The sequence below is a fragment of the Cupressus sempervirens genome, chromosome 2 (assembly GCF_028749045.1).
Source record: "Cupressus sempervirens isolate cs-2001-9-10 chromosome 2, ASM2874904v1, whole genome shotgun sequence".
NCBI lineage: Eukaryota > Viridiplantae > Streptophyta > Pinopsida > Cupressales > Cupressaceae > Cupressus > Cupressus sempervirens.
Window position 1 is genome coordinate 209662232 of NC_143119.1, and position 12189 is coordinate 209674420.

Sequence of the window (12189 nt, forward strand, 5' to 3'; positions counted from 1 at the left end):
CTTTAAGTTAGGATGATATATCAACTCTAGATTCTCTGCTTCCTTCCTCTAACACTGTCAACAAGTATGGTAAGCATTTCTCTTATAAGGGTAAGGAAATTATTCCCTCCTCAAAGCATAAAATAATTAAAAAGGTTTTCTCCAATCTGAAGACCAAGGAGGCTACCATCAATAAGGATAGGGAAGCTCTATTAAAAACAAAGGGTATGAATGATTTGAAGGACACTAGCACTAAAGGCATTGATGAAGCCATCATCCTGTCCTTCCATGCTTAGGCTTCAGAGACTGTTGTGACCACTATTATTACAACCTTTTCCCTTGATCATATGTTTGTTGATTCTCCTCATGTCAATAGCAACGTCCCATATTTTCCAAAAAAGGATGACAATGTCCCATATTTTCTTTAAAAAACAAAAAAATAGATCCAATATTGGGATGGAGCTAGACATTTAGGTGTACAATGAAATCAAAAACTCCATGCTTTTGTTTCTTCCTTGCAAGATAAGACCCTAAGTTTACAAGTGAATCTAGTAGAGGAATGAAAGAAGTGGATTGAGTTGGAAGCTCTAGTTGGAGATATCCCAACTAAATTTTAGGAGTACAAAGCCCCCCTTAAGAAGATGCTAAAGGATAGTGAAATTGGAATGTAGGGTGTTACTTCATCCATCCTAGCTACTACTACATCAATTGGGAAAGCCTCTCCAAATGAAGTGATGTCAACTAGCCATGCTTTGAAGTTGGATGGTGATCCAAGTAGGTGCACCAAAAAAATTACCAAGAAAGATGACCTCTAGATCCCTGTGAAGAGCATTCATGATTCTCTCAAAGAGGTCACTTTGTTAGGCTCTTCTATTTATGAAGCCATTAAAGAATTGATTTAAGTTTTTGTATGTTTCTAGTCATTTTATCCCTACTAGTTTAGTTGAATTATTTTGATTGTTGGTCCATGTAAACCAGCTAGACTTGGTTGTTGTTCCTTGTAAAACTAGCCTTCGAATTTTATTTTGGAACTCTAGGTTATTGGTCCCTATAAAACTAGTTCATTTCTTTGTTACTTTTTGTTTGGGGTTTCAAATCCCCTTCAAACCTATTTTTACCTAATCAAAACATATTAATATTAACTATTGTGAATGGATGTTATTATTTTATAAGTTTATGATTCACTTCATTTATACATGAGTTAAATTTGATGGTGATATAATTGTTATCTTAATATTTTCTTATGAAATATAAAGAATATAACAAATTGTTTATCGTTCAAAATAGTTTCTCCTAATTCCAATATATCAATGAAAACTTTGAATACAATATAAATGAGAATAATGGAAATGAAGGTCAAATCTCAATTTAAGTCACACATCCAAAAAAATGTGTGTGTATATGGATGATGTCCAAAAGATGAAGTTGAAAGCAATGAAAGATTATAAGTGTTGAAAAATGACAAAAATGCAACTACTAAAGTCATTTAATTGAATAGATTTCATTTTAGTCTAGATTTTTAACATGTTTAAAAGGGATGAGTGCTACTTATCAAATCTAATTTTAATATAACATACAAGGTTGGCTAAACATCCAAATCTCTTTAAGATTCTCTTTTGTTTTCAATTAAAATTGGAAAAGTTACATAATTAAAATTATAAAATCTATTATTTTTATTATTTAAGTCAACATTCCAATAATGTCAACTTTTATGGTATATAATCAGTCATATAATTACCATTATTTTAAATTCATGAATTAGATGAAGTGCTTTCTTAAAGGCACATATATTTTTAGAAAAAAATTATATTGTCTAATAAAAATATGAATGGTTGACAAGTGATTCTCAATCAAAATAATTGTAATTTAGATTTTTAAATATTTATTTATCAAGTTCATAATTTAGTAATACAGATATAATATTCGTTTTAGTTATTTGTCAATAATTTGATAAAAATAAATCTTATTTATATTCTTCAAAAAGTATAGTTTTGTCATTATATTAATATTATTTAAAAATATAAAAATCAATACTTTGTAACATTAGATTATTTTTAAATTATTTATAAATAATACTTATTATCTAAATTATGTTTATTATTGTAATATTGTATTCATTTAATTGTACAATTTTCAAGTGAGACTTTTTTATCTGTATTTCATGAGTAGTGTTTCACACAATCTCATCTCTCATTAATTGGTGAAAAATGTCTCATTTTATATGTATTTAATATAATACAATAAATCATAGAATGGCTCAGTTATATCTTGTAATCATTTATATATCAATTTAATATTATTTAGTATTATAGAACTAGAATATTTATTTCATTTAATACTTTAATTTGTAATTATTGTAATATAATAGACTATATTAGATTAAACTAAAAGTTTCATATGGATATTGGATATATATTTTATAATATAATTATCTATACAAAACTTATTAGATGGATCAAAGATAGAATGATGAATGAATATCATAATGTATCAACATTCAAGAATATATATTCAAACTAACATCTTCATAGTCATAAATATTGTTGATACCTTTGGTCATGTTTGGACAAGGAGGAAAATACCATCCATAGTTAATGTAGTTAAGCCTACTTTAGTCATATGAGATCCTCCTACCTCATTGATTTGATTATAGACCAAAGCTAATTTATATTTGGGTATACTTTGTTCAATAATTACTATTGATAAACTTGACAAACCACATGATCTCCTCTAGAGATTGTTGATAAACTTAACAAAACACTTGATCTCTTCTAGAGGCCCAAGACATATAAGATCATCCATGTATTTATAGTGCTATTTTGTCTGAAGGATTCCACGAGCTTGGATAATATAGCATATCAATTCTCGGAAAAGCTACTCAACATTACATTCCATGAGGCTACATCATAACAATTAATTTTTTCACCAACAATAATATTACAAATCTTCCTTCAATTCTTAACAAAAAGGCTTGGGACTCTAGCTCTGTTAGAGCTCTTGTTTCCTTAAAACTTTTTTTTAAAACTTTTGTTCTCTTTTGTTGTCTTCAAGCTATGTAGATTTAGCATATTCATAAGGAATACATACTTCTTAAAATGATAAGTTATAAGTATTAACTTTTAAAAAAAAATAGTCCTTTAAATATAAGGAGAAAGTTATTAAAAAAATTGTTGTTCAAATTTTCATATTCATTAAGTTTCTTAGAAGTTGTAATTTTGGTTTCAATTTATCCATAAGAGTTTTTTTTCAGTGCTTTCTACAATAATATTATTATTTTATGGAAGTTTCTTTAAATATTTCTTTTTTCAAATGTGTGTATTCACTTTTTTATTAATTTAAATTTAAATTTAAAGAACAATCTTTTATTTTTTTAAATTTATTAGTATAAAGAGGAAATGTTGATTCAAATTGTATTTTCTTGTTATTTAATAATAAAAAAATATACTAGTGATGAAGGGTGCTCCCCTTAAAAGAATAAACTCATAACAGAAACAAAGAAACAACAACAAATGTGAGAACAAAATATGGACTTCTTATTTGTGCTACAAATGTAGAATTACAAAATTCACAAGTACAAAATGCTAACCCACATGGGCACCTTCATTACAGTGATCTACAAGACTAAGTTGTGAACTACCACCTAGAGCTATCCTAGAAATGTTTGGGCCTTTCTTGAATAGGCAATTTTGTATTGCTCGGGAAGGTTCTAGACATTGAAACTTAATACCTAGGTCCAAATGACCCTAACAATACATTAAGATTTGGCCAAATACATATTTGACAATTATTTTAGATATTTTTAGGTAGCCCAACTTTGGAAGGCCATAACTCTTGAACCATTGCCCTGATTGGCTATTATAACCACTTTTTAGAGATGCTAGCTCCTAATCTATAGGCTTGGAATGGCGGATGCATCCTTCCATTGAGTTTTCGGACCTCATTTAAGCACTATAACACCTCCAACAATAAGCCTAAAGATTTTTCTACAAATCTTTCCACCAAAAATTCACAATAACTTCTCTAATACTTAAGCTTGAGAAATGTGATTTTTATGGTAGACTTATAACTCTAAAATGAACCTTTCTATAGAAAATGAGAGCATTCCAAGCTCATATGAAAAACTTACTAAACATAGCAAGTTCCCATAAATAGTAACCATCCTGTCTACTAGTCCTTATTAAAATAGAAAAGATTGAAAAGAAAATATTTTTGGGTGATGCAAGATTTCTCTTACACCCAAGATACTCCTACATTAGACACCCAGGGTAATTTGAGAAGTGACTTTTTCACATCTTAGGTGTTCAAAGAAAAACCAAGATGGTGAACCTCCTCCCTTGTTAGCCATGATGAATCCTCTATTGGTCGGCCTTTCCATTTGACTAGGCATTCCTCATAAGTTTGTTCCTTGTACTTTTTCCAATATGATTGTCCAGTATCTCCTCAATCTCCTTTGTAACTGAACTGGTTGCTTGAATACTCCACTATGCTTCTACAACTTCATCTCCATCACCTCCTTCATAATACTCTATCAAATCTAAAATGTTAAATACTGGTGAAATATTCAATTCAGCAAGCAACTACACTTCATAAGCATTTCCAGAATCATGCCTTTTCACTATCTTGCACGGTCCAAACTTCTTCATCTTCAACTTATTATATGTCCCCATTGGAAAATGCTCTTTTCTCAAATGAATCGTAACTTCATCTCCAATGTGAAATTCCTTATACCTCCTTTTCACATCTGCCTTGGCTTTATACTATGTATTCATCTTTATGATGTGCTTCCTCACCTCTTCATGAACATTCTTTAAATGTTTACAAATTCTTCTACTTCAGCACTAGTTATCTCTCCTTTATCCAATTGCCTCAATTTAGAAGAATTTTTGGGACTACTCAGGCATATACAATATAGAATGGTGATTTACTAGTACTCTTGTTGAAAAAATTATTATATGCAAATTATGCCTATGTTAAAATCATATCCCATCCTTTTAGCTTGTCTCCAATCAAACATCTCAGCAAGTTTCCCAAACTGTGATTCACAACTTTTGGCTATCCATTAGTCTATGGATGATGTGATGAACTAAACTTCAAATCTTTCTTCAACTTCTTCCATAATTTATGCTAGAAATACCCAACAAATTTGGTATCTCAATCTAAAAATATACTCTTTGTAATACCATGTAGTCTCAGCACTTCTTTAAAAAATAACTCTGCTACATGAACATCATCACTAGTCTTCTTGCAAGGAATAAAATGTGTCATCTTTAAAACTTGTCAACCACAAAAAAAAATAGTATCATGCCCATGCTATATCCTCAGTAATCCAAGAACAAAATCCATGTTGATATCCTCCTATTGGTGTATTTAAAAGGACTAAAACTACTAAGCAACAAAATGCTTAATACCAAAATGATAATACTCATACAATCTAAAGGTTAGCCAATTCTTGTTAACAATTGCATGTGTAAAGCATTTGGACCCAACTTCGACAAAACCAAAGGTGTTTTTCTACTCTTTTGGCTCTGCAAAACTAGGGTGGGTATACCCAGGGATGATTCAAGACTGAAAAAATTGTATGAGGATTATTTTTAGTTTCATTCTGATTCTCATTTCAAAATCCTCAAACACATACATAATTCTTAATAACTTGATAAACACATCCCATATAACAGATATGGCCAAAATTTCTTCTATAAATCTGTAGATGTTCTTAACAATAGTGGCTAACTGAAGCTAAAACATTCCATGTAGACAAGTGTTGGCCTTTGATCTCTGATAGATCAACGGTTACATAAACTTCACCTTTTGAGTAGCATATTGGCTAATAGTGACAAATGATGTTCCTCCACCTATTCCAACTCATCTGACATACATCACGGAGGACATCTCACCATTATTCTTTTAACAATAGGCCCATCTTGTTAGACCCTGCCACTTGTCCAACTTTCACTTCCTCGCATTATTTATCTTTCAAGCATATTCTTCTTGTGGGAAAGCGCTATCCCTTGATTGAGATGAAATCAATGGCTGATGCTTCTTGGTGATAAATAGCATATCTCTGCAGGCAAATCCTCCTATGCATCGTGGGAAAATTAGGACGTGCGCAAAAGTACTGACAAACCTGCAAAAGTTCTTGACAATTTATGATTCACCAAAATTTAGGAATGTAAAGGAAACATGTAACCAAGTTGCACGCTTGCTTTACTTAAAGGCCTTGCATCTTGAAAATGCGAGTATGCGATACTCGTTGATCTGAACAAGATCAACAATTAAAAAGACTTTGTGTCATCAGAGGCAATTGTTAATAGAATGATTAATCAACTTGTATGCTAAGTGCATTCACATAGGATTAAACAAAATATAATGACCTCATGCTTATGCAAGCCCTCCCTTAGGGAAAATGTCATTGAAAACATTTTTTGAAAACAATTTTGAGGGTATTCTAAAGCTAGGGCAATCTGATGACTTTGAAAAACACAAGGAATAAAATCCTAACTTTCAAATTTTCAAGATTTAAATGATTTTTCACAAGATTTTCCTTTAACCTCTACATAGTGAAAAATCAAGCCAATAGTGGCTCTGTCTGGGCATGATAGACTACCTAAGTCTATGCAAGAATTTAGAATCTATGGGAGAGTAGACCACATACTTGGTGCAAAATGACAACTTCTTCAGATAGCACAGAGTAGAAAACAGAAAGAAAAAACCAGACTGCACAGGGATATTTACAAGGATTTACAGAATATACAGAATGTATAAAACACCAAGAAAACCTAACACTATTGTTCATGGAGAAAATAAGTATATTTCAAGAAAAATACCTCTTCAAGAACTGTCCATGAACTGGCAATTCAAGAATATTGTCCAATAAATCTTTGAGTATATAGGAATCCTCACCCCAAGTAGTTTCAATCAAATAAGGGCCTAACCAGATAGGATCAAATTTGCCATGTTTCCCCTTTTCTTCAATTCTGGCATTCCACATTAAGACTAGATCTCCGTCTTCAAACTTCCTACTTACCATTCTTTTATCATAGAGTGTCTTAACTTGTAGTTGCAACTTCTGGTTCTTAAGAGATGCTTCTCTTCTGGTTTCTGTCAGTCCTACCAATTCATCCATCCTTTCTTGCATTTCATTTGTAGTATCTTCATCATACAAATGAATGTAATTGTAGAGTCCCATCAAGTTGTTCTGAGGCATTCTAGCTTGAATTCCATATACCATATCAAATGGAGCTACACCAATGGCCTTTTTCACAGTTACCCTGTCAACCCATACTGCTAATTGTAACTTGGAATCCCATGCCTTTTTATTATCATCCAAAGTTCTCTTAATAACCTTCAACAAGCTCTTATTTGTGGATTCAACTTGTGCATTCCCTTGTGGATGATAAGGAGAAGATGATGACCTTGTTATTCCATATTTATCACAAAATTTAATAAATTTCCTCAGACCTAAAGCACATAGCATTATTTGTTACAATTTTCTGAGGACAACCAAATCTAGAGATAATATTATTCAATAAGAAATTATTTACAACACTACTTGTTGCATTTCTTGTGGGGATAGCCTCTACCCACTTTGTAAAGTAATCAGTAGCCACTAGAATCCAAGAGTAGCCAATGCTAGACTTGGGGAAAATTTCTCCTATGAAATCCAAACCCCATTGTTGAAAGGGTGCTTGAACCTCTACTAGATTCAATGGAGTATTACCTGAGAACTTCAATTTTCCAAAAAATCTTTGACAAGGGTCACATTTTCTAACCATAGTCTGAGCATCCTTGAAAAGGAAAGGCCACCAAAATCCAGCCCTCATTACTTTATGTGCAATATTTTTGGCCATATAGTGTCCCCCGCACACTCCAGCATGCATTTCCTTCAAGACCTCTTTTGCCTTTTCTTGATCAACACATTTCAACAATACTCCCTCAAAATTTCTCCACCATAGGTTGCCTTGGACAATTATATACCTGATGGCTTGCAATTTAGTACTCCTCTTTTCATTTTCAGGAAAATGAGGGGGAGCTTCCATGTGTTGTAGATAATATATAACATTGGTGTACCAATCACACTGATCCATGTCACATAAGTCAGCTCTGAGATCATCACTTACCAAATTTATCTGATTTGCCTCTAGATTAGCTTCAACCATGAGTTTGGCCAAACCTTGACATCTTACCAACTTAGTTATTTGTATGTCAATATTGAATTCTTAGATCCTATTGATCCATCTACACCTTCTTCCTGATACTTCCTGCTGAGAAAAAATATCTTTCACTGCAGCACTAGGTACAAAGGAAATGACAGTAGCACCTACTAGGTAGCATCTAAAAGCTTTTACAACCTTTACTAAAGCATATGCCTACTTTTCATTTATCTCATATTTTAATTCAGCCGACTGCAGTGACTTACTGAAAAAGGCAATGGGCTGCTCATATCCTTCTTGATTTTTCTGCAATAAAATTGCAAAATTGCAGCTACAGTGTGAAAAGATGCAAAAGAAAAGATATGCATAGGCTTTGTGTAATCTTGGGTTCTCAGTACTGGAGCATTTTTTATTGCAGTTTTAATATCTTGGAATGCTTGTAAAGGTTCACCATTCCAATCTATAGTGGCTCCCTTCTTGAGCATCTTTGAGATAGGTCTATTGATCTCAGCAAAATTAGTAACAAATCTCCTAAGGAAATTGACTTGACCAAAGAAGGATTGAATTCCTTTTATATTTTTTGGCTTGGGGACTTTATCAATAGTTGCTACTCGTTCAGGGTCTATTTTCATCCTATCCTTAGACACAATATGTCCTAGTAATTTGCCTTCTGTCACCCCAAATGTGCATTTCTTTGGGTTCAAGGACACTCCATATTCCAGAGCTTTGATAAAGATTTTCTCAAGTGTCTACAATGCTCCTCAGCCTTCTTAGAATATGTTGTAAGGTCATCCTAGTATACAACCATAAATTTGTCAATGTAATCATGAAATGCCACATCCATGGCTCTTTGGAAAGTAGCTCCTGCATTAATCAGGCCAAATGGCATCCTTACATATACATATGTTCCCCATGGGGTTGTGAAGGTTGTCTTGAATTGTTCACTTTCCTTTACTAGAACTTGATTATATCCAAAGAAACCATCCATCATTGACATTACCTCAGAACCAGTCACTTGCTGCAACATGGCTTCCATATTAGGCAATCCATAATTGTCTTTTAAAGATGCAATGTTTAAGTTCCTAAAATTGACACACAATATTATATCCCCATTCTTCTTTCTGATAAGGACCAAATTTGAAACCCAGGTAGAATGCCTAATTGGTTTAATTATTCCCCCATCCCTTAGTTTCATCAACTCTTCTTGCATTTTGGGAGCTAAGGTAGGGTTTACTGGTCTTTGTTTCTGTCTAAAAGGTTTTACATTATCTTTTAAGGGTATGACATGATGGAATAGATCTTCCATGTAAGCCTTAAGGTCATCATATGACCATGCAAAAACATGTCTATACTTTCTAAGTAGGTCAATCAATGTTTTTCTGATTTTAACAGGCAGATTTTGGCCAATATAAACCTTTTTGGTGGCTTCATCAATGGCTAGGTTTATCTCTTCTAACTCCTAAGGTTTAAGATCCTTAACTCTAGGTTTTTCTCTGTCCTGGTTATCAAAAATGTTTTCCAAGACCACTAGCCCCTTAGGCACTTTATTGGTTTTCAATTGCATAATCTCTTGGCCAAAAATGGTTTCCTTACCATCTATGGTTTCAACTAGTTCACTACAATCCATTTCCTGACCATGGTACTTATCTTCATTTAGCAAAAAAAAATTAATGTCTTTGTCATCTTCAAAGACTTGCCAGTTTTCAATGTTATCAGGTATAGAAGGCCTATTTTGTACCTCAATCTGAGATATTCCTAAAAATGATATTTCCTTAGGCTTGATTTCTACATTTGCTAACAAATCAGCCATCTTATTTTGAGTTCTATCTCTCCAAGAGATACCAAATGCATCAAAGTATTCTATATGATCCCAAACTGCATTTCTATACTGTTTTAGTCTCCTATTCTTGGATGCATAAGTTTCTTTTATCTGGGAGATGACTAACTTAGAATCCCCTATAACATGTAACTTTTTGATCCTATGATGTGTGGAAACTTTCAATCCTAGCAATAATGCCTCATATTCTGCAATATTATTTGTGCAAGAAAACTTCAGTGTATATGAATATCTGAAAGTATTATTCTCAGAGGAGACAAAAACTACACCTGCCCCTGCACCCTCTTTAGAACTAGCCCCATCAAAGAACATTGTCCATAATTTTGGTGAGTTCTTACAACATTCAACTTCATGTTCAATTATAGTAGGTAAATTCTCAACTTCTTGAATAATCAACTCGGCTCTAAAAGCATTGACCCCAGTATCTAAGAAACAATTGGCATCTTTGTCAATTTCTTCCCCTAAAATGTGATTAACCCTTGGTTCTCTATTTACCCTAATAGCTTTATCCCCAATGTGGAAAGTAGCATAGGTTAAGTCACACTACAGGCTTCCCCCCCATGGTAGCACTCCATTTTCTAGATAATAACATTTCATAGTGTGGAGGTATATCCACCACCAAGACAGACATGGTTAACTCTATGTTAGGATATGCAACTAGTTTGAATGGTAAAGCGCTTATGGTACCTATGACTGGGACTTCTCTAGCATCCATTCCTCTGCATTTTCCCTGCTTCGTATCCACTTTCAATCCTAAGGCTTCCATTACTTTGAAAGGCATTATGGTGTTGGAAGCTCTTGAGTCTATCATACAATTTTTTAGGGTCTTCCCTTTTATGATTAGACTGAGGAAAAAAGGTTCAATATCTTCTATAAATGCCACTAAGGAATCATCTAAAAACATTTGAGGAATCTGGGATATGATACTACTATCCTCTATTACTAATGGGGTTTTTTGGGAAATAGTTTGATCTACAATAGTATTATTGTTTCCTATTCCACCCAACCATGATAAAGCCTTGTTCTTATGCTCTTCAATTCTAAGAAGTTCATAAAAGGGCACTTTTACAGTAATTTGAGATAACATAGATATCATATCAATAGGTTCAACAATAGTGGTTTTTACAAGAGTACTTGGAGTTGGAATCTTTTGAGCAGCAGGCACCACTATTTGCTTGATAGCATCAGGTTCTGATTTCTTTGGTTGCACAACTGGTTTTTTTGCTTCACTTATCTGAAATTGAACCTTCTTCTTTGGTTCCCATTTCTTACCCTTATTGTCCTTGATCTTGGGCACATCTTCATTGACTCTCCTATTTTGATCATTCATCTTATGGGTAATATCTTTGATGAATACACTGGATGGCTTTCCTACATCATTATTTACTATTCTACTTCTCAAATTGTAGTTACTATGGACTCATGAAATAATTTCTACTGTAATTCTATCAATCTCCTCTTTGGAGGGCATTCTTAAGCTTGTGAGACCTACATCAGAAGATGTAATGCACACCTTATCTGTATCATACCCTTCATCATCTGAAAGCACTTCTTGATGATGTAAATGATAAGCAATTCTCTGATTGATAATGTCATTTTTAGGCTCTTCTGAATCAGAATCTATCAAATCATCACACATGCTTACCATATTGCAACTTATATCATCATGGCTTTTCTCTTCACTTTCTTCTTCAAGTTGCACATCTTGACCTTGGGCAAATGACTGAGCAACAGCACAATAATCAGCAGAATGAGGTGACTGACATATAATGCACCATGGTATATTATCATTCATATTTACAATATTCCTTTGCAGGGGATCTAGAGTACCCTTATCCTTCACATTTTGGGTCTGACTGGGAATTGGCTTACCATCTTTCCACTAAGTGGTGTAAGGGTAATTTTGCATTCTAGGTTGCCTATTGAAATTGTTGTTATTCACAGGAGTTCTCTTAGTAATATTTGGCTTATTAAAATTAGTGGGATTCATCTTCTTAAGAAATTCCAAAACCTGGCTTATAGTGGGTTCTTCTGGCTTCTTTCCTATAGGGGTTTTATCAGCCTCCCTTTTATTATTGTTCTTAGGATTGAAAAGCTTTGGATCATCCCTCCTACCCAGTTTGCCAAATGCCTTCCTATTATTCTCTATATTTACTACAATTTTATAGGCATCCCTTAAAGTCTTGGGATCCTTATCCCTCAATTGATAAGCCATTTTGCTAT